This window comes from Aotus nancymaae, unplaced genomic scaffold, assembly GCF_030222135.1.
Source record: "Aotus nancymaae isolate 86718 unplaced genomic scaffold, 86718_ANA_hifiasm-v0.15.2.pri h1tg000062l, whole genome shotgun sequence".
Classification (NCBI taxonomy): Eukaryota; Metazoa; Chordata; class Mammalia; order Primates; family Aotidae; genus Aotus; species Aotus nancymaae.
The window spans coordinates 33,734,600-33,757,514 of record NW_026988476.1 but is presented as its reverse complement, the minus strand read 5'-3'; the positions used below and the strand labels follow the sequence as shown (position 1 = coordinate 33,757,514).

Here is a 22,915-nt window from a genome sequence, read left to right as displayed (position 1 = left end):
CCTTATTTATTTATTTTTGCTGACAGTGCTCAATAGCAGAAAATAGCGGTGTGTGAGAAAGATGCTGGGTAGTGTATGAGAGCAGCTGCTCTCTGCTGACTCGGTGCTCAGTTCAGCCTTCTCCTCACTTTCCCTTTTCTCCCTCCCCTCGAAGCCAGCTCTGGGCATAAGTGCTGATTGCTGCCAAAGATACATGAGGGCAGAGAAAGAACACAAAATCTCTTTTTAAGGCCACTTAAATACGGACTAAGCAGTCATAAAGACGCTAGCCATCAAGTGAAAGGATTTTTGTAGTTGAATATGATAGATGCTGTGTATTATTTCCTTGCTGAATGAGTGGAATACTACTTTTTGTTCCTATTTTATCATTGTGCCATACCAGTTTTTTTGTTTTTTGTTTTCCTAGGGTAGGAGAATACATTGACTTTACATCTTCACCATTTGAGTATGTTGTCTAGAGCTTTTTAAAAGTCTTTATTCTTTTGTTTTAAAATTTAAGTCATTTATCCAATAGCATATCAAGTGCAGTGTGAGCTTTAGACTGCATGAGTCCTAAGAATACTTTCGGGTTATGTGAAATAATTTCCAGGGCAGGTCATTAACTTTTGCCAACGTCTGAAATACAAATGAAACACAATTCACATCACCGTTTCACTATGTGATGAAATGATTGTTAACCTTGTGGTTTTAAAGTATTGCAAGGAGGCATATAGTTATTTTTTTCCCCATTAGTGAAACCTTTGAGGTTGCTTATTGGTGTTATAATTGTGGGTAGTTTTTAATGCTATTGAGGAAAAGAATATTTTTGAGTTAAACAGGACTTACTGGATTTGTGCCACATCCTACTATGGTTTTACTTATTTTCCTACTGCTCTCATTTTACATTATTACAATTTAATTTTATAAAATATCTAGGCCACTTAAAAATTAAGCTTAGTGTAATATGGCCACACTGTAGTAAGTGTCCACTGTCTAGACATGTTAATGATTGTGCATTATGATTCTTGCACAGAATCTGAAAAACACAGGGATTGTAAAGTATGTGTAATGTTGTCATTCTTTGGCACCACTATTGTGAATTGCTTTTGTTTTTACCCATTTGAGGAAATGTAGAAAAAAGACAGTATCTTATAGGAAATTAACATTTTCTGCATGTAGCTTTTTTGAACATTTAGAAATTGAGCTTTTCTTATCACCTTTCCCCTCATGCATTGCTGTAGTGTGTGCATGCATGTGTGTGTACATGTGCTTATTTGTTAAACATTGGGCACAGGGTCTTTTAAATCAGTATGGAAAGGATCTGTGAGCTTCTTATTAGGTTAAGCAATATTTCCAACATTTTAGGCACTACAATACTGTATATTTTAATTTTTTTTTGGTATAATTTGAACTGGTTTTCCTTAAAGTGCTGTATGCCATATTTTTGTTTCAATAAGGTATCTATTTTAGAATGATTTTAGTGCCTCAGCATAATCAGAGACTACTTAGGGCATTACAGAATCAAATTTGTATCACTGGGTTGGAGTCATTATAGTTACATTTGGTAAATTTCAGTTGTAGGAAATTCCATCAAAGTATTTGTCTATCCTTTCATAATGGAGCATTTATTCTGATCTGGCATTTAGGATGTAATTATTAAGGTAATGAAAATGCCTTATATCGTCTCAATGAAGGTTGCCACAGTTACCAGGCTATTCTTTCGCTTTCTGATATGCAAATGTATTTGTAGACCATGAGAAATCAAAGTATACATAGGAGGGTTGTAGTATAATTGCTCCTCTGTGAAGAACATTGTTAACAGCTCCCTGCCAGTTTTGAAGGTCATTGCCTCATAAATGCAGATCTGGTCTACTCATCTGTTTTTCACTCATCTGTTTCATTTATGCATATATATATTTATTTACCACATTTATCACCTTACTTTGTTATTTAGGAGAAAATGGGGAAAATAAAAAATGAAAAGATACCTAATATTTTTGAACTCAATGTACCAAAGGAGTCATTTACATGCTTAGGCATGTAATATCCTAAGGAATATATATATTTTTAAGAAATGGGATCTTGATATATTGCTCAGGCTGAACTTGAACTCCTGGGTTGAAGTGATTATCTTGCTTCAGCCTCCCAAGTAGCTGGGACTACAGAAGTGTAACACCATGCCCTGCTTATAAGGATTAGATTTTTAACTATCTTTTTTTTTTTTTTTTTTTTTTTTTTTTTTGGTGAATTCCCCCGCACCAGCCCAAGGCGGACAAGGAGAAGCTTAATTATCTTTCAGCTTATAATAGTTTATAAATTATAAGAATATATATCACAAAATTTCTAGTAGAAATATGTGATGAAAAAATACCTATTTTCAAGTGAGAAATGTTAATCAATTTTTTTGTGATTACTGAAAGGTGAGCTACTCTAGAAATGAATTTGGTTTTACTGGTGGACACATTAAAATAATAGATTAAGCAGCCAGGTTAAATTGTGCAGTTAAATAAGATACTACTATAAATAGAATGTGTGTGCAGAGGCAGTTCCACAGTATAACCAATATTTGGATTTGATTGTGGCTCAACCACTTAGTAGCTGTGGTAGCTAGGGTAAGAGAGGGAGGGAGAGAACAAATGTATTGAGCCCTGTGCTTGCCAGGCACTCTGCATGCATGTTATATCATTTACCAACAGTATTGTAGATTGATTCTATATCCATTGTTTCATGTGAAGAAAATGGGATTGTGGATTGGTGGGAGAGCTGTTGTCAGTTGAATGGCTGACAATGAACTAAGCGTTTTGTTAGATAGTTTGCCTTACATCAATCATTTGAGAGGTGGGTGGTATTATCCCTGTTTTCCAGATGAAAGAACAGGTCCAGGAGGCCAGAAGAACTTGTTCATAGTTAGCTGCTGGCCATATTGTATTTAAACCCTGGTCTTTTTGTCTTTTAATCCCATCTTTGTTTCCTCCATTCTGACTCCTCAAATCACTTCAAATTTCCTCATCTATAAAATGTGAATATTAAGACTTACAATAGAAAGTGATTTGGAAATATTATAAATAATAAGGAACATTTAAACAGGATTATATACTGTACATTGTATCTTATTCTATTCAAATAAAAAATAGAATTGGGAAATGTTTTACTTTTTTGGAAACAAATCAGCTTTAGCCTTAGGTCCCCTTGAAATGATTTCTGATTAGTTTCAATGAAATTGTAAAATTTCAGGCTGGCATAACTCAATTCTTTTTTAAAACTCTTCTATAAAATACAAGATTCATGTTTACTTCCCTTTTATCTGTTTGATAGGGGCATTTATTGCCTTGACTGTGATTTGTATTCTCTAAGAACTGCTTCATATTTGGTAAGTGGCATTCTTGGTTTTATTAATGCAAAAAGAGATATTGAGACGTTGTTAGAGAGCTAGGATAATTTTATTCACATAGAAAAACAAAAGGCAGGGCACTGTGGCTCTTGCCTGTAATCCCAGCACTTAGAGAGACCAAGGCGGGTGGATTACTTGAGGCCAGGAGTTTGAGACAAGCCGGGGCAACATGGTGAGACCCAGTCTCTACTAAAAAAAAAAATGGAACAAAATTAGCTGGGCATGGTGGTGCACATTTGTAGTCCCAGCTACTCAAGAGGCTGAAGTGAGAGAATCACCTGAGTCCTGGAGGTGGAGGCTGCAGTGAGCCACGATTGCACCACTGCACTCCAGCCTGGGCAACAGAGTGAGACCCTGTCTCAAAAAAAAAACAAAACAAAACACTAAGCTATTGTATTTTCATGAATTTTGATTAAAAAAAAACCAACAACTTTAACAGGTAATTATACTGCTTCAGAATCTCTGTTACAATAGCAAGTCAGTTAAACTCCTGAAACCAAGATAGTTCCAGAATTAACCTAGAATCCTAAAAGCATTTCTATTCAGTTTCTAACTTCTATATTAAATATTTATTGTATAAAACTAATGCATATCAACCTGTTTAGTATACAGGGTACATTCTAGATACGCAACTGTTCTTGCATTTTTTTTCTTTTTGAAACAGTCTTGTCTAAGGAACTGTCAGTGATATCCAAGAGAAATCTAGAAGCATTCATTCACCACAGAAGATTTTACTCATGAGTATTTGTATGAATTTGCGTTCTACTAAATGCTTGGAATGAGTATGCTAGATGAGGCAATTCAACATAGTGTCTAATAAAAGAGTATGTCGTTTCTGAGTCCTCTGTATGTTACATTGCCCAGAGACTCATTTATCATGTCTGTGCTATCATTAATATACTTTAAAAACAAAAGATGTTTGCCAACATGAAATCAGACAACCACAACCTGAAAACCGAAAAATAGTCATTTTTGTTATACATTTGTAGTGATTTATGAATAGCTATGAAAATGTATGACCCAATATAAGATGCAAGGCATTAGCTTTAGAAGAGATTTACCAATGATACATTAACTATTATATTAAAATATTTTCAATTATTTTAAGAACTTGATTTTATGGTAGATTATGCTTTAGACTTTATAATAGATTAAGAGAAAGCTATAAATCATCAACCCTAAGAATTATCACATCTAGTTCAGTACCTTTCATGGTTATAGTTTGTTTGTGCTACATGATTGCTATGTTAACTTCAACAATTCAAAATTTCTTATTCCTGAAAGCAATAAATAGTTCCAACAACTGTATAACTATAGTTTCAGTCCATTCCATTACAGACCATTTTGCTGTGCGACCCCTTGTCCTGGTGAGAAGCACAGTATGTTAATGTGGTATTTATGAGGTCTTTGAGGTCTCTCATAATTTTCTGCAATTTTCCTTTGGAGAATTAGCAGAGTGCCAGTTGGTATAGCTCCAATGACTTTTTGGTTTGTCTTTTAGGATTTCAGAACTTTCAGGTCCCATCACCCCCTGCCTCTATCTCTGCAAGTTTAGAGGGCTTAGATCAAATGAATATTGTGTGATGCAGTGCTTCATGGAGTGTTAGAGTGCTTCCAGAATTAGGATTTTGAGTGAGGGGATCACCATAGCTATAGAAGTTTCCTGCATACCTTTCCCTTTAGTCAGTACCCCATAAAACAGGAGGCAGACCTCCTCACAGCCTCATTTTCTCGCCTCTTGCTCCAAGAGGAAGTGAACCATGCTTCCCATCCTGTTTCTAGTTACATCTAAGTTGAATTTACCTTTGATAGCCTCATCTATAACATTCTGACTCTGCCGACCCTGTTTCATGGAGTAGCTAACAGTGAGTTGCTCTTCCCTCAAATGTGCCTAGTTAGGGCTTGTACTAAACAAGTGAATATCATGGAATGATTGGCAGCAACCTTGTAGTTTCTGTTTCTCACTTCTGTAGTGTCCAGAAAGGGCAGTGTGCTTTCCTGGAGACCAGGTGATGGTTGTTGCTCCTCTGTTTTCTCGCCTTGACCCTTTGGGGCTTAGGCCAACCACCTCAGTGGTTTCCTTATACAGCTAAGAAATCTGAAGAATACTAAAGCATCTCCATTCTCATGTTGCAGGGAGGCTGGGTGTTTCTCCTAAAAGAGCAAAACGCCAATTAATATGTCTATCCTAGCAATTGAAGCAGGTCTTCCATTCCTTTTAAGGCCCTAGACCCTGGTGACCAATAAAACTCTTTGGGCTTTTGGCTAGATGTGGTGGCTCACTCCCATAACCCTGGCAATTTGGGAGGCTGAGGTGGGTGGATCACTTGAGGTCAGAAGTTCGAGACCAGCCTGGCCAACATGGTGAAACCCCCGTCTCTACTAAAAATACAAAAATTAGCCAGGTGTGTGATGTTGCATGTCTGTAATCTCAGCTACTCAGAAGGCTGAGGCAGGAAAATTGCTTGAACCTGGGAGTTAGAGGTTGCAGTGAGCTGAGATCTTGCCATTGCACTCCATCCTGGGGGGCAGAGTGGGACTCTGTCTCAAAAAGAAAAAAAAAAGGTTTGGACTTCTAAAAACACTATAAATATAGGTAGAGCCAAAGATAAACCAGGGAGAGCAGAGGGTCTGAGTTCACATACTCCAACCTCCAGTTTCTCCATGAGGCTAAAACCGTCTCAGAGAAATTTAAATTACGGACATTTTGTCTCCCATGGTCGGCATGTGATCCTCATTATTGTTGTCAACATTTTGACCAAGATAGGCCCTATATTGGTTTTTCATCAGTTGTAATTGTTATGCTATTTCTAAGGATTCTGTTTTACTTTTATGGTCTTACCAACTTTCTAGTATTATATCCTAGATTTGGGAGGCAGGAACTTGTAAAGACTCTTACTTAGGTTCAAATTCCCCAGGCTTTTGCCTGCTACCATTAGACTAAACACAAACTTGTGTGAATCAAGTTCTCTAAAGAGATCCTTCCGTGCCATGCTCATGAAGGCAAAATAATTGGGCCACATGCTTGGCAACCACTGAGTTTGTGTACAATAGCTCCATTCACTTGTCTACAGAAAACACCCCTTTGACAGTGATTATAGCTTTCAACCCCCAACCCCTCCACTTCTGACTCCCTGAATTACCATGACCTCATCTGCTGCTTCGTATTTAGAGGTGCTCTGGACCGCTCCAGAAATGCCTAGAACTCATCCCTGTGTGTTAAAGATCATTTCAAAGCCTCAGACAACCACTGGCCACCAAGAGAAACCATTCAAAATCAGGACCAAATCTAGCTATTCTTATGCCTTATTTGAGTCATTTTACTGTGTCACAACTCAGGGGTTCTTTTGCTTCAGTAGAAATTTTGAGGTCTCTCAAAACCATGGAAAATGAAATAAGGGATTGGATAAAGCAGTGGTTCTCAAAGTATGGCCCCTAGATAGCCTTTATACATATTACCTGGGTACTTGTTAGAAATGCAAATTCCTGACCCCATCTCAGACCTAGTGAATCAAAAACTCCAGGGATGGAGTCAGCAGTCTGTTTAACAAGTCTTCCAGGTGATTCTTAGGCTTGCTGAGGTTTGAGAATCACTACTACAGGGTTACAGAGATGTTTTGTAGGTAAAATGGATAAGTGTTGATTGACTGGATGTAAACTGTGAGGGAGAGGGAGAGGCGAAGAATGAATCTCACATTTCTAACTTCTGATTTATTCCTGAATTGTCTTAACAGATTCTCTACCCTTGCAAGGTAAATGCTAGGTTATCTACAGATATGCATACCTATTTTCAAGTGGGTAGGAGTCTAAATTAGATTCTGTAGTGTGTCATTATACAGTTTGATGCTGTTGTATTTATTGGTTAGTATTTTTTGTCTCTCCTGACTTAAAAACAGTATGATTATTGTATGTTTGTATATTGTTTTTTCAAACAAATTTTGTTCACAATTTGATGCACTGGGGGAAAGGAAGAATCAAGGCCCCTGTTGTCGAAGGACTTACAACTTAGGGTTTACAAACACATAAATAACCAACTATAAACATCATAGAATTTGGAGCTAAGACAAGGGGATATGTTGTGGCAGTACAAATTTGGGTTGGAGTTTGGGAGATGGGGAGGGATTAATAATTGTTTTTAATAATTTTAATAATTGTTTTTCAAAGGAGATGAAATTTGAACCAGGTTATTAAAAATTGCTAAAAGCAGGGCCAAGTGCTGTGATTTATACCTGTAACCTCAGTGCTTTGGGAGGCCAAGGCAGGAGGATCCCTTGAGGCCAGGAGTTTGAGTCTATCCTGGGCAACATAGCAAGACCTCGTCTCTACAAAAAAATTTAAAAATTAGGCTGGCATGGTGTATGCCTGTAGTCCTAGCTGCATGAGGGGCTGAGGTGGGAGGATTCCATAAGGCCAGGAGTTCGAGGTTACAGTGAGCTATGATTGTGGCATTGTATTCCAGCCTGGGCTACAGATGCAGACCTATCTCTTAAAAAAAAAAAAAGCCAAAATCATAAAATGACTGTGAGTTAACAGCAGACGACTACTACTACTTCTTCTTCCTTTTTTATTTTTTATTTATTTATTTTTTTGAGATGGGAGTCTCACTCTGTTGCCTAGGCTGGAGTGCAGTGGCGCAATCTCAGCTCACCGCAACCTCTGCCTCCCGGGTTCAGGGAATTCTCCTGCTTGGCCTACCAAGTAGCTGAGACTACAGGCGCGCACCACCACACCTGGCTAATTTTTGTATTTTTTTTTTTTTTTTTTTGAAACGGAGTCTTGCTCTGCTGCCAGGCTGGAGTGCAGTAGCACAATCTCAGCTCACTGAAACCTCCACCTCCTGGGTTCAAGCGATTCTTCCACCTCAGCCTCCCGAGTAGCTGGGACCATAGGCGCGTGCCACCATGGCCGGCTCGTTTTTGTATTTTTAGTAGAGACGGGGTTTCACCCTGTTAGCCAGGGTGGTCTCAATCTCCTGACTTTGTGATCTGCCGGCTTCGGCTTCCCAAAGTGCTGGGATTACAGGCATGAGCCACCACACCTGGCCAATAGCAAACTACTTCTAAGAGGAAAAGTTAAACATGTAAAGTCTTTAGTTTTTTTCTTTAGTATGTTTATTTGACTTACTCTGGTACAGTTGAGTCAAACAACAGAAATTTGCTTAGGGAAAATTACTGTCAGTAAATTTCAATTATACTTGACACGCAGAGAGGAATCAATCTAAATTAAAAATAAATGTATAAAGGCAGTGTTTAATTAAATCTAATTTTAAAACTGTATAACACAAATTAAGATTTTTTCAAAAAGCAACGGCATTATGTTAAGAAAAGGTGGATTCAGATTTCAATCTTCATTCTGTGACTACAATAACTACATATGAATTTTATTTCCAAGACGACTCTTTTCTTCAGCATCAGTTTAATCATCTGACAAAAAAGAAGGTATCAAATTGCAACTTTTAGCTGATGTTTGAAAATCCTTTGATGAATACAGTGCAGCCCCAATTGTGCATTAACAGTTAAGAAATGTGACCCATGAAGTCCTAAAAGGCACATTTCAGCATCTCTGTTCATAAACCTAAGCGGCCACCAAAAATAGCTTCTCTTGAGGACTGAGGATTTCGTCTCTCAATTCCCCAGTGAACCCCTGCCTGACAGCTTCGAAGTTCCCAGCCCTATACGGGATGTACTTTTAGTACTCAACACAATGCCAGGCTAGAGCTTTGGGGATGGGAACCTCCAAGAAAGCACTGTTTGGCATTTGGGCAATCAGTGTTCGGCAGAATGCCAATGCTAATAGGTTATTTTGCTCTGGAAAAGGAGAAAAAGAAGGGATAAAGACTGATGATGAATAGGGGATGACTGACAATACAGACCCTCCACTTTAATGGAGAGATTAAGGGGGCTTGCTGTGAAGTGGTATTGTGGGAGCCAGAAAAATTAGCAAAGGCCCACAGGCCCAAGACCTGAAATAAATAGTGGTCCATCAAACCCGCATGCCCCAGGGCACACTCAAATGTCTGGCCACTTTCAGTGAACTTGTAGTAGGAAAAAGCCAAATCATTAGGAACCCTCCTAGTCTGGCACTCCATCCAGGAACTCCTTAGTCAGGCAAATTATCCTTCACCTCTGACAGGTGCAGAGCCTTTTTTCTCTACACCTCGATGTAACCCAAGGTCCTCTAGTCTGGGCCTCTGTCTAATTTTGGGGATACTGAGTGCAAAAGTTGGCTTCAGGATTTCCAAAGGATTCCAAATACTCTAGGCAGGAAGTGCCACTAACATTCTTGTTTCGTTAGACTTGAACCAGGCAGGTAAGAACATTGATCAGAACACTAGAAAGTGGAATTAATCAATTCATATAAGGATCTCATGTACTTCTAGAGGTAATTTAAGATGAAGAAAGCATCCAGCCTGCCCTCATTTAGATTTTTTGCTTCTGAAAGCATCTTTGTGTTTTTTTTTTTTTTTTTTTAAATGGAGTCTCACTCTATCACCCAGGCTGGAGTGCAGTGGCACCATCTCAGCTCACTGCAACCTCTGCCTCTTGGTTTCAAGTGATTCTCCTGCCTTAGTCTCCCAGGTGCCTACCACCACACCTGGCTAATTTTTATATTTTTAATAGAGATGGGGTTTCACCATGTTGGCCAGGTTGGTCCCCAACTCCTGACCTCAGGTGATCCACTTACCTTCCCCTCCCAAAGTGCTGAGATAACAGGTGTGAGCCACTGCTCCCAGCATTTTTTTTTTTTTTTTTTAGATGGAGTCTCACTCTGTTGCCCAGTCTGGAGTGCAGTCATACAATGTCAGCTCACTGCAACCTCTGCCTCCTGGTTCAAGAAGTTCTTGTGTCTCTGCCTCCCAAGTAGCTGGGATTACAGGCATGCACTAACATGCTTGGCTACTTTTGGTATTTTTAGTACAGAAGGGGTTTCACCATATTGGACAGGCTAGTTTTAAACTCTTGGCCTCAAGCAATCCACTTGCCTCAGCCTCCCAAAGTACTGGGATTACAGTTGTGAGCCACCATGCCTAGCCTTGCTTCTAGAAGACTCTAAAAGCCCCAAAGTTATTATGGATTTGGGGGTTTATAGGTCAGAAGGACTTCATGGATTGGCAATGAAGTCTGGAATATTATAAGGCATATTAAGCCTGCATTTTCTTAGTATAGTTATCTAACAGAATAGACCATCAGCTCTTTGGGAAGCCATTTGGAAGTTACACTATTAAAAGAAATTTGACTGTTGAGTAGTGAAACTCTGATAAAAACATAGGGCAGTCTCAGTACTGGAATGCAACTTCTTCAAAGTATGCCCAGCTTCAGATTCTAGTACATATGAAATAGGTTTCAAAAAAATTGGGAGAGAGGTTTGCTTGGTGTAGCTGTAGGACATAAGATACTGAACCAACTAAACAGCACAGCTAATCTGAAAAATTAATACTTTCTTTGCTTACTTTTTAATCTAAAGTAATTTAGAAAAGCTTGTTTAAATGAATAGCCATATTACAGAATGCTCATCTATGAATTGCGTTTTAATTTTATGGAAAAGGAGATATTACCCATATTCTAATTCATAATATTGGGTATACCAGTCAGTCTGATTATTTTTAAAGAGACAGATATAATGATATACTGTCTTGCTGCAAATGAGATCTTTCAGTGTGTCATTATAAAATATTATGGACTATTTTTACTAATGATTTATCTCACACAAGCTACTTTCTGGCTGAAAGAAAATGACAAAAGCAGTGTAAGAATTTTACTTTCTCTTCGCTCTTTGAATTCCACAATTTTATTTCTTGCCATCTTTCCTGGCAAGATAGCCCTTCTGCGCATCTCTTATTATCTCCTTATTTATACTTTTAGCCTCTCATTTAATAGAGTCTTTTATGACCATTTGTTTCTTTTTTTTTTTTTTTTTGAGATGGAGTCTCTCTCTGTCACCCAGGCTGGAGTGCAGTGGCACGATCTCGACACTGCAACTTCTGCCTCCCGGGTTCAAGCAGTACTCCTGCCTCAGCCTCCTGAGTAGCTGGGATTACAGGCATGTGCCACCATGCACAGCTAATTTTTTTTGTATTTTTAGTAGAGACGGGATTTCACCATATTGGCCAAGCTGGTCTCAAACTCCTCACCTTGTGATCCACCCTCTTCGGGCTCCCAGTGCTGGGATTACAGGCATGAGCCACCACTCTCAGCCTTTTATCACCATTTCTAATTGCCATCACTGCTTAGTTATACCTTTGTCTGCTCAGGTTCTTTGTGTGATGGTCACACCTTCTGTTGGTGGTGAGAGGTATTAAATAGATACAATCATAGTGTAAGTAAATGTACATTAAGGCATAATGTGATACATGTACTGTAAGTTCATTTTTAAATATAAGAGTGTTGCATGTTTAGTTAATTGAGATAGAACAAACAAATGGAAATCTGTATTATATAAAATGACATCTTGGAGTGCCAACCTAAAGATTCCTGAAAGTCTTGGGCTTATTTAGCTGGATTGGTATTATATGTTTAGAGTTTCCATTAACTTTTTTTGGTAATAATTTCTTAATGGATTAATGGACCCAATGTGACTCTATGTCTACTATGTCTTCAGGTCTGGTACTTCAGGAATGGGTAGACATGGTGGCAGGAGGTGGACTTTCCATGGCTGGTAAAGTCTTTGGATAGCTGAAGTTAGTGAAAGTGGAGGGAGAATTAAAATAATTGACTAAATGGAGAAACAAAAGATCAAAACCAGAGAAACAGAGGGGTTGGAGTGAGATAAGCCTTACGTAGAAATACGTGGTCAGAATCTGGAGTAGCAGATTGAGGATAATGAAAGAATATTGGAGATTTTTTGAGACCAAGACTTACTCTGTCGCCTAGGCTAAAGTGCAGCGGTGTGATCTTGGCTTACTGCAACTTCCACCTTCCCAGTTCAAGCAATTCTCCTGCCTCAGCCTCCCCAGTAGCTGGGACTACAGACTCAAGCCACCACAGCCAGCCGGCTAATTTTTGTATTTTTAATAGAGATGGGGTTTCACCATGTTGGCCAGGCTGATCTCAAACTCCTGACCTCAGGTGATCCACCTGTCTCAGCTTCCCGAAGTGCTGGGATTACAGGTGTGAGCCACCATGCTGGCTAATTTCTATTTTTTGTTGTTGCAGCTGTGTGTGATGGTAGAGACTTAATGGTTTAAAGGAGCCCTCTGGGCCTGGCCTCTGTGTGGGGATGACATTTAAAATATTCAACAATCAATGAATCATAGCGAACACCTTACTGAACAATACTCTGCTATAGTGCACTGGTGCTGGGTATAAACCCTCTCCTGGACCAGCCACTATATAATGCTGACAACGTTGCGTTCTCTGGCTCCCCATTTGCCTTTGCCAGATGTGGGAACCAAATTGTGTAGGTTTTACCTTCCTGTGGAGTGGTGGACTCATTCACATTTTTCACATGCTTCCCAAATGCAACTCTATTTTTTCCTTTAAAAATCCTTTATGGTTTTCCCATTGCCTACAGGGTAACAGTAGCCTTTTAGCATGGCATAAAAGGACTTCCATAATCTCTCTGCTACCTCCCTTTCCAGCATTGTCTTGTCTTATCTTCCATATGCATCTTTTCTCACTGCATGGATCACCAGCCTCCTTGTTCCAAGGTAGACTCCCTCTACATTGTTTCTGGGCAGTGCCTTGGGGAACTTACAGCACTTACCATATTGAAATGTGAATATTTACTCACATGTCTGCCTCTTACTGTACTGTGAACTGTTTGAAGAGCAGAGATATCTTTGTACAGCTAGTAACTAAGGTGTCACCTAGGGGCTTAATATATGTTGATTGTAGATGTGTATGAATAAAAGTATTAGCTCTGAAAAAATGATTATTAAATAATGCAAATGTAGGGCCAGGCACTGTGGCTCACACTTGCAATTCCAGCACTTTGGGAGGCTGAGGCAGGCGAATCACATGAGGTCAGCCATTCACCAACATGGTGAAACCTCATCTTTACTAAAAATATAAAAATTAGCAGGGTGTGATGGCACACGCCTGTAATCCCAGCTACTAGGGAGATTGAGGCAGGAGAATCGCTTGAACCTGGGAACCTGGGAGATGGAAGTTGCGGTCAGGTGACATGGTGGCACTGCACTTTAGCCTGGGCGACAGAGCAATACTCTGTCTCAAAAAAAAAAAAAAAAGAAAAAGCAAATGTAATGTTACTGCTAGCTTGAGCTAAATAGGTGAAAAATATGAACCCATCGCGTTTTCTATTCTTGAGAGTTACGCTATGATGATATTTTTGTTTTGTTTTGTTTTGAGACAGTGTCTTGCCCTGTTGCAGAGGCTGGAGTACAGTGGCATGATCTTGGCTCACTGCACCCTTGAACTCCTGGGCTCAAGCAATCCTCCTGCCTCAGCCTCCCTAGTAGCTGGGACTACAGGTGCATGCCACCAAGCCCAGCTAATTTTAAAAATTTTCTTTGATAGAGACAGGGTTCTGCTATGTTGACCAGGCTGGTTTCAAACTCCTAGGCTTAAGTAATCCTCCCACTTTAGCCTCCCAAAGTGCTAGGATTATGGGTATGAGCCACTGTGCCTAGCCCATGGTGACTTTAAAAGGCGGTTAGTTAGTGGTGAGGGTTACACAATTCTGGGAACATACTAAATACCACTTAATTGTACACTATAAAGTGGTGAATTTTATGGTATGTGAATTATATCTCAGTGCCAATGTAAATTTCTTGGTTTTGATAACATACTATAGTTATGTAAGATGTTATCATTGGGGGAAGGTGGCTGAAGGGCATGTGGGACATCTCCATACTATTTTTTGCAACTTTTTGTGTGTCTGTAACTATTACTTAATAAAAAAATATAGAAAGATTAGGCTGGACACAGTAGCTCATGCCTCCAACACTTTGGGGGACTAAGGTGGGAAGATTGCTTGAGTCCCGGAGTTTGAGACCAGCCTGGGCAGCATATTGACACCCCTGTCTCTACAAAAATAAAAAAAAATTAACCAGGCATGATGGCCTGCCCTTGCAGTTCCAGCTGCTTGGGAGGCTGAGGTGGAAAAATTGCTTGAGCCCAAGAGTTGGAGGCTGGAATGACTTGTCATCGAGCCACTGTACTATAGCCTGGGCAACAGACTGAGACCTGGTTTAAAAAAAAAATAAAAGTGATTACATTAGTTTTTCTGACCAAATGTGTTTATTGTTAGGTTTGTATTTATGGTTTAGAATTGCTATAGAATGTTTTCTCACTTGATTAGGATTCGGTTACTTTTCAAAATTATATATCAGTATTTTATTCTTAAGTATCACATGTCAAAACATATCTACTTATAAGTAATCCTATATAATTGACTTTGTCAATTATATTCTAATAAAAAGATAAAAATTAAGGATTTATAGGTATCTTGGCAGTATTTTTTTTTTTTTGAGATGGATCTTACTCCGTCATCTAGGCTAGAATGCAGGGTCACGATCTCAGCCCACTGCAACTTCCACCTCCCAGGTTCAAGCGTTCAAGGTTCTCCTGCCTCAGCCTCCTGAGTAGCTGGGATTACAGGCATCTGCCACCATGCCTGGCTAATTTTTGTGTTTTTAGTGGAGACAGGGTTTCAGTATGTTAGCCAGGCTGGTCTTGAACTCCTGACCTCAAGTGATCTGCCGGCCTTGGCCTCCCAAAGTGCTGGGAATACAGGCGTGAGCCACCGCCTGACCAGTATTCTTCTTTTACATCCTTTCTCTGTGATTCTTTGTTCCTTTTTGTTTTTTTTTTGAGTAGGAGTCTCACTCTGTCGCCCAAGCTGGAGTGCAGTGGCATGATCTTGGCTCACTGCAACCTTGCCTCCTGTATTCAAGCAATTCTCCTGCTTCACCCTCCTGAGTAGCTGGGACTATAGGCACATGCCACCACACCTGGCTAATTTTTTTGGTATTTTTTAGTAGAAACAGGATTTCAGCATGTCGGCCAGGATGGTCTCTATCTCCTGACCTCATGATCTGCCCACCTTGGCCTCCCAAAGTGCTGGGATTACAGGCCTGAGCCACTGTGCCTGGCCTCTTTGTTCCTTTTAAAATAATATTTCTGGGCCGGGCGCGGTGGCTCAAGCCTGTAATCCCAGCACTTTGGGAGGCCGAGGCGGGTGGATCACGAGGTCAAGAGATCGAGACCATCCTGGTCAACATGGTGAAACCCCGTCTCTACTAATACAAAAAATTAGCTGGGCACGGTGGCGTGTGCCTGTAATCCCAGCTACTCAGGAGGCTGAGGCAGGAGAATTGCCTGAACCCAGGAGGCGGAGATTGCGGTGAGCCGAGATCGCGCCATTGCGCTCCAGCCTGGGTATCAAGAGCGAAACTCCGTCTCAAAAAAAAAAAAAAAAAAAAAAAATTAGCCGGGTGTGGTGGCACGCGCTTGTAGTCCCAGCTACTGGGGAGGCTGAGGCAGAAGAATCGCTTGAACCCAGGAGGCAGAGGTTGCAGTGAGCCGAGATTGCGCCACTGCACTCTAGCCTGGCAACAGAGCAAGACTCCGTCTCAAAAAAAAAAAAAAAAAAAATATATATATATATATATATATATTTCTGACATACAATTAAAATGAAGGTACTGATGAATTATGCATATTATAACATGGTGCCATTTTTGTGTCTTAGGGAGTTATTTGCTGTAATGTCCATATTACATATCTTTAATTTGTAATATATATTAATTCAAAAAATTATTAAGTTCTTTGTTCCAGGCTCTGTGCTAAGTACTTTATATGCATTCTTTCATTTAATCTTATCTGTAAGATATAAAATGATATTGTCTCTAATTACAGATGAGTACAATGAGGCTTAGAGAGGTGAAATAACTTAATGCCCCAGGAGTAGTCAGTGGGGAAGCCAGGATTTGAACTTAGGTCTGTGTGACTACAGAGTTGTCTTTTTTTGCCTTTTTTATTTTTTAAGAGATGGAGTCTCATTATGTTGTCCAGGCTGGAGTGCAGTGGCTGTTCACAGATGTGGAGCACAGTGCACTGCAGCCTTGAACTCCTGGTCTCAAGTGATCCTCCCAATTCAGCTTCTGAAGTAGCTGGAGTTATAGGCACACACCATTGTGCCTGACTACAGTTTTACTTCTCTCTGATGATGACTTGGAGTGATTTAGGAGAACTCTGTTAAATGCCTGACACTGATTAACTTTGAAACCTTGGTCAGGTAACTTAATCTCTAAAATTGCAACGTATCCCTCTAGTCTGCCAAATGAGGAGGCACAAATAGATGATCCCTGCAGTCCGTTTTAGCACTGATGTTCTGTAGTTCAAGAAATTTATCCTTGGCTCTCTAAGTTGTTTGTTTAATGTGTGTGTGTTCCCTCTGTGAAGGATATTCTTTATAAATACAGCTGTTTTAAAGAAAGAGTTGTCAAAGGAAGAGCTTGGTGACTGCTTCTGTCTATGATCTGGTCTTTGGTTTTGCAGAACACAAAATACAGCTTTATATGCTTGTTCAGCAGATTTCAGGTTCTGTGGAATTGATTCATGCTAACTAAAATCATAAGAACTTTTGTTTTTTATATATAATCCAGAATATTAATTTGTCAATTATAATGGTATAGTGAATACTAGTTTCTGCCATTGTAGGCACTACTTTTAGGATCAGAGACTTAGGAAAACCAGATTAGAAAGCTATTTGGAAGGCAAAGGGAATCAAGTGGATTTGAGGGATACTCTTTCAGGTTCAAAGTCTTATAAATGATCTCTGTTCTGTAGTAGAGTTCTAGTAATTATCTATCTACCAGAATCAGTTTTCTTTCTCCTTTAGGTAGTACTTACTAATTGCTGGTAGTCGTCTCTTCTTCTACTTCATGCAGATTATTGTACCTGTGCAAATAGGACTTTTTTTTCAGACAGGTTAATTTTTCCTTTTCTTATTTATTTTTTGAGACGGAGATTCGCTGTTGTCGCCCAGGCTGGAGTGCAATGGTGCGATCTCGGCTCACCGCAACCTCCGCTTCTCAGGTTCGAGTGATTCTCCTGGAGTCAGCGTCCCAAGTAGCTGGGATTACAGGCATGCGCCACCACCCCTGGCTAATTTTGTATTTTTAGTAGAGACGGGGTTTCTCCATGTTGGTCAGGCTGGTCTCCAGTTCCGTACCTCAGGTGATCTGCCCGCCTTGGCCTCCCAAAGTGCTGGGATTACAGCCGTTAGCCACCGCGCCCTGCTTTTTCTTAATTTTTTTTAAAGGTATATCCCAGTCTACAGGATACTGTTTACTTCGATTCGACTTGAGCCCTTTTCTTTTCTGCTTTTCTTTTTCGATGGTGTTTCACTCTTGTTGCCCAGGCTGTAGTGCAATAGCGCGATCTCTGCTCACTGCAACCTCTGGCTTTCGAGTTCAAGCGATTCTCCTGCCTCAGCCCCCCAAGTAGCTGAGACTATAGGCGTGTGCCACCATGCTCCACTAATTTTTTTTTTTTTTTTTTTTAAGACGGAGTTGTTGCCCAGGCTGGAGTGCAGTAGTGCGATCTCAGCTCACTGCAACCTCCGCCTCCCGGGTTCAAGTGATTCTCAGGCCTCAGCCTCCCAAGTAGCTGAGACTATAGGCGTGTGCCACCATGCTCCACTAATTTTTTTTTTTTTTTTTTTTTTAAGACGGAGTTGTTGCCCAGGCTGGAGTGCAGTAGTGCGATCTCAGCTCACTGCAACCTCCGCCTCCCGGGTTCAAGTGATTCTCAGGCCTCAGCCTCCCAAGTAGCTGGGATTACAGGTGCGTGCCCCCATGCCTGGCTAATTTTTTGTATTCTTAATGGAGACGAGGTTTCACAGTGTTAGCCAGGATGGTCTTGATCTCCTGACCTCGTGATCTGCCTGCTTTGGCCTCTCAAAGTGCTGGGATTACAGGAGCCACCGCGCCTGGCCTAGACATGGGTTATTTGTTAAGACTCAACTCTGAATGTAATTTCCCTTCTAAGTTAGAGGACTTGGCCAGACAACTTTATGTTGACTTTCACTGGTTCGCCTTTCAGAGGGAGGAGTTTTTCTAACATTGATCCCAAATTCCAAAGAGAATTCTGCCATGATCCACAATATTTGACTATATTGTCTTTCTATCATAGGCAATATTATATAATCTTGATGGTATCCATAATCTTGATGGCATGCTCTTTATATGTTATAGAACTCAGTAAGGGTGAGTTCTGGTATATTTAGAAAGTTTCCACTTTTCTTTTGATCTCAAGTTTCCAAAAATAGGTTTCTGTATCTCTATAGTGTAAACTTGCCTTTTTATTATTTTTAATTTTTAATTTTTGAGACAGAGTCTTTGTTGCCTGGGCTGGAGTGCAGGGGAGTGATCTCGGCTCACTACAACCTCTGCCTCCCAGATTCAAGCAATTCTCCTTGCTTTAGCCTCCCAGGTAGCTGGGATTACAGGCTCCTATCACCATGCCTGTCTAATTTTTTTGTATATTTGGTAGAGACAGAGTTTTACTATGTTGTCCAGGCCGGTCTTGAACTCCTGACCTTGTGATCCCCCGCTTCAGCCTCACAAAGTACTGAGATTACAGGCATGAGACACCGCGCCTGGCCAAACTTGCCTTTTAAAAGTCAGATTTATTGGGGAACAGTTTACATAGATTAAAATTCACTTTTTTAGCTGTGCAGTTCTATGAATTTTGACAAATATATACAAGTTGTATAACTACCTTACATGGAATATTTTCACCACCCTGTAAATTTCTTTTATGCCCCTTTATGATCAATCTTTTCCTCTTTCTCCAGCTCTGGCAGCCACAAATCTGATTTCTGTCCTTACAGTTTTGCCTCTTCCACAGTGTTATAAATGGAATCATACAATATGTAATCTTTGGAGTCTGGCTTCTTTCACTTAGCATAATGCTTTTTTGAGATATGATTTACATACCATAAAGTTCATCTGTTTAAGGTGTACATTTCAGTGGTTCTTAGTATCTTTTCAGAGTTGTGCAACATTTTTATCACCCCAAAAGAAACGTACTCATTAGCAGTTATTCCCTAATTCTGACTACCCCCCCAGCACCATAACTCCCCATCCTAGGCATATACCTACTTTTTGTCTCTCCAGATTTGCCTTTTCTAGATATATTAAATAATGATATACAGTATGTGGTCTTTTGTAACTTATTTCACATAGCATAATGTTTTTCAGGTTCATTCATGTGGTAACATGAATGAATACCTTATTTTTCTAATTGTCAAGTAATTTTCCATTGTATAGGTCATAGATATACCACATTTTGTTTTTCTATTTATCAGTTGATGTACATTTGGGTCATTTCAGCTTTTTGGTATTATGGATAATGCTATGAACATTTATGTACAAGTTTTTGTGTGGACATGTTTTCATTTCTCTTGAATATGTTATGAACATTTGTGTACAAGTTTTTGTGTGGAAGTATGTTTTTATTTCTCTTGGATGGATACCTAGGAGTAGAATTGCTGGGTTGTGTGATAACTGTGTTACCACACGAACCAGCAAACTGCCAAACCCTTTTTCAAATCCTTTTCCACAGTGCTTAAACCGTTTGGAACTGTCAAACCTTTTCCACAGTGGCTCAAGGGTTCCAGTTTCTCCTGGCCAATCCTCACTATTGTCTGTCTTTTTTTAAATTATAGCCATTGTAATGGGTGTGAAGGAGTATCTTACTGTGGTTTTGATTTGCATTTACCTAATGACTAAATATGTTGAGCATCCTTTTGTGTGTTTATCGGCCATTTGTATATCTTTTGGGGAGAAATATGTATTCAAGTCTTTGGCCATTTAAAAATTGGGTTGTCTTTTTGTTGAGTTATAAGAGTTCATTATATATTTTGGATACAACTCCTTTATCAGATAGATGATTTACAAATATTTTCTCCTAGTCTGTGAGTTGTCTTTTCGTTTTCTTTTCTTTCTTTCTTTCTTTTTTTTTTTTCAGAGGCGCTTTCCCGCAAAAACCGGAACGCCTGCTAGACAAATTCTAAAAGAGCTGTAACACTGTCTTTTCATTTTCTTGATGGCATCTTTTGAAGCACAAAAGATTTTAATTTTGATGAAGTCCAATTTATTAATATTATATTTTTATTGCTTGTGCTTTTGGTGGCATATCTAAGAAATCATTGCCTAACCCAATGTCAAGATAATTTATATGTATTTTCTTCTAGGAGGGGTGTGTGTGTGTGTGTGTGTGTGTATGTGTGTGTTAGCTCATATGTTTAGTTCTGTGATTCACTTTGAGTTAACTTTTGTGTATGGTGTGAGATAGGGGTCCAGAGTTTTACTGTTACATGTGGATATCCAGTTGTCCAGCACAATCAGTTGAAAAAGCTATTCTTTTCCTCATTAAATTGTCTTAGCCCTTTTGTTGAAGATGAATAGATCATAAATACATGGGTTTATTTCTAGACTCCAAATTATGTTCCATTGATCTATTTACCTTTATTCCACTACCACAACACCTTGATTAATAGCTTTGTGGTAAGTTTTGAAGTTGGGAAGTATGAGTCCACCAACTTTTTTCTTTTTGAAGATTCTTTTGGCTATTCTGGTTTATTGCATTTCTGTATGAATTTTAGAATCAGCTTGTCAATTTCTGTAAAAATTACAGGTGGAATTTTGATAGGAAGTGTACTGAATCTGTTGATAATTCAGCAGTTCAGGGAGTGTTGCCATCTTAACAGTGTTACATCTTCTGATTCATGAATGTAGGATGTATTTCCATTTTTTTACATCTTTTTTATTTTTATTTTTATTTTTTGAGACAGAGTGTTGCTCTGTTGCCAGGCTTCAATGCAGTGGCATGATCTCGGCTCACTGCAACCTCTACCCACTGAGTTGAAGCAATTCTCCTCAGCCTCCCGAGTAGTTGGGACTACAGGCATGCACTGCCACACCCAGCTAATTTTTTTTGTATTTTTAGTAGAGATGAAGTTTCCCCATGTTGGTTATGATGGTCTTGATCTCCTGACCTTGTGATCTGCTTGCCTCAGCCTCCGAAAGTGCTAGGATTATAGGTGTGACCCACACCGGCTAGATCCTTAAATTTTTAAAACATGTTTTGTGGTTTTCAGTGTAAGCATAATGCTTTCGAGATTCATTCATGTTGATGCATGTATTAGCAGGTTTTTTGTTTGTTTTTTGAGGCAGAGCCTCACTCTGTCACCCAGGCTGGATTGTAGTGGCGTGATCTTGCCTCACTGCACCCTCCGCCTCCTGGGTTCAAGCGATTCTCTTGCCTCAGCCTCCTGAGTAGCTGCAATTACAGGTGTGTGCCACCATGCTTGGCTAATTTTTATTTTTTTAGTAGAGACGGGGTTTCACCATGTTGGTTAGGCTGGTCTCGAACTCCTGACCTCGTGATCTGCCTGCTTTGGCCTCCCAAAGTGCTGGGATTACAGGTGTGAGCCACCATACCCTGCCAGTTTTTTCATTTTCATTGCTGAGTACTATTGTATTTTATGGATGTATCACAATTTGTTCATCTATTAATCCATTGATGGACATTGGAGTTTTTATTTTTTGGTAATTGTGAATAAGGCTGCCAAAAAGATATTCACATACAGGTTTTTATATAAACAAAGGTTTTTGTTTTACTTAGGTATGTACCTAGAAGTAGAGTTACTGGTTGTATATGTGTGTCTGTTTACCTTTATAAGAAACTGCCAAACTGTTTTCCAAAGTGGCTCTATCATTTTGCATTCCCACCAGCAATATATGAGAATTCTAGTTGTTTTGTGTCCTTACCAGTACTTGGTGTTATTCGCATTTTTCAAAAAAGTTATTTTGATAGGTATATAGTGATATTTCATTGAGGTTTTAATTTACATTTCTCTAATGGCTAATGATATGGAGCATAAAATTCATGAAATTCTAGACTTTTGGAGTTGGAAGAGACATGTAAGAGTTCATTCCCGCTTTTTATATTCTATTCCTCAGACATGTTTCACAGGATGTCTGAGGTCGGGATTTGGGGACCGAGGAGCTTGCTGAACGCTGAGTGGGTGGGATCTGAGCAACCTGCCCAGAAGGACTCTTCTTTTTATCAGTTTTTAAAATATCGAATTTCCAGGTGATAAATCATTAGAAAAAAGGTGCCTCTGTTAAAAAAAAAAAGAAAGCTACTGAACTGAATTCTTCTTTGAATTTTATTTTACTTTAAGTTCTGGGATACATGTACAGAACGTGTGGGTTTGTTACATAGGTATACATGTGCCATGGTGGTTTGCTGTACCTATCAACCTGTCATCTAGGTTTTAAGCCCCACATGCATTAGATATTTGTCCTAATGCTCTCCCTCTCCTTTCCCCCAACCCCCCAGACAGGCCCTGGTGTGTGATGTTCCCCTCCTTGTGTCCATGTGTTCTCATTTGAACTGAATTTTTTTAAAGGGCAAAACTGAGACCCAGAGAGGTAAATTGACTTACCCGAGATCCTTTAGTTAGTCCAAAATAGATTCATACAATAGAGTTCTTTATTCTGCAGTGTACTATCTTGTCATAACTTTCAGATTCTGTTGTTTGTTGGCTCAAGGAAGAATTATGATGAAA

General features: G+C 39.5%; 1 protein-coding gene and 1 non-coding gene across 6 annotated transcripts in view; one reads left to right on the top strand and one right to left on the bottom strand.

Moving 5' to 3' along the window:
* Positions 1 to 22,915, top strand: part of FRMD5 (FERM domain containing 5) — a 343,658-nt gene that overhangs the window by 1,258 nt on the left and 319,485 nt on the right. The window lies entirely within an intron of this gene.
* LOC135270458 (U7 small nuclear RNA) lies at positions 20,306 to 20,369 on the bottom strand. Its single transcript, XR_010338634.1, has one exon. It is a non-coding gene; the product is annotated as a U7 small nuclear RNA (small nuclear RNA).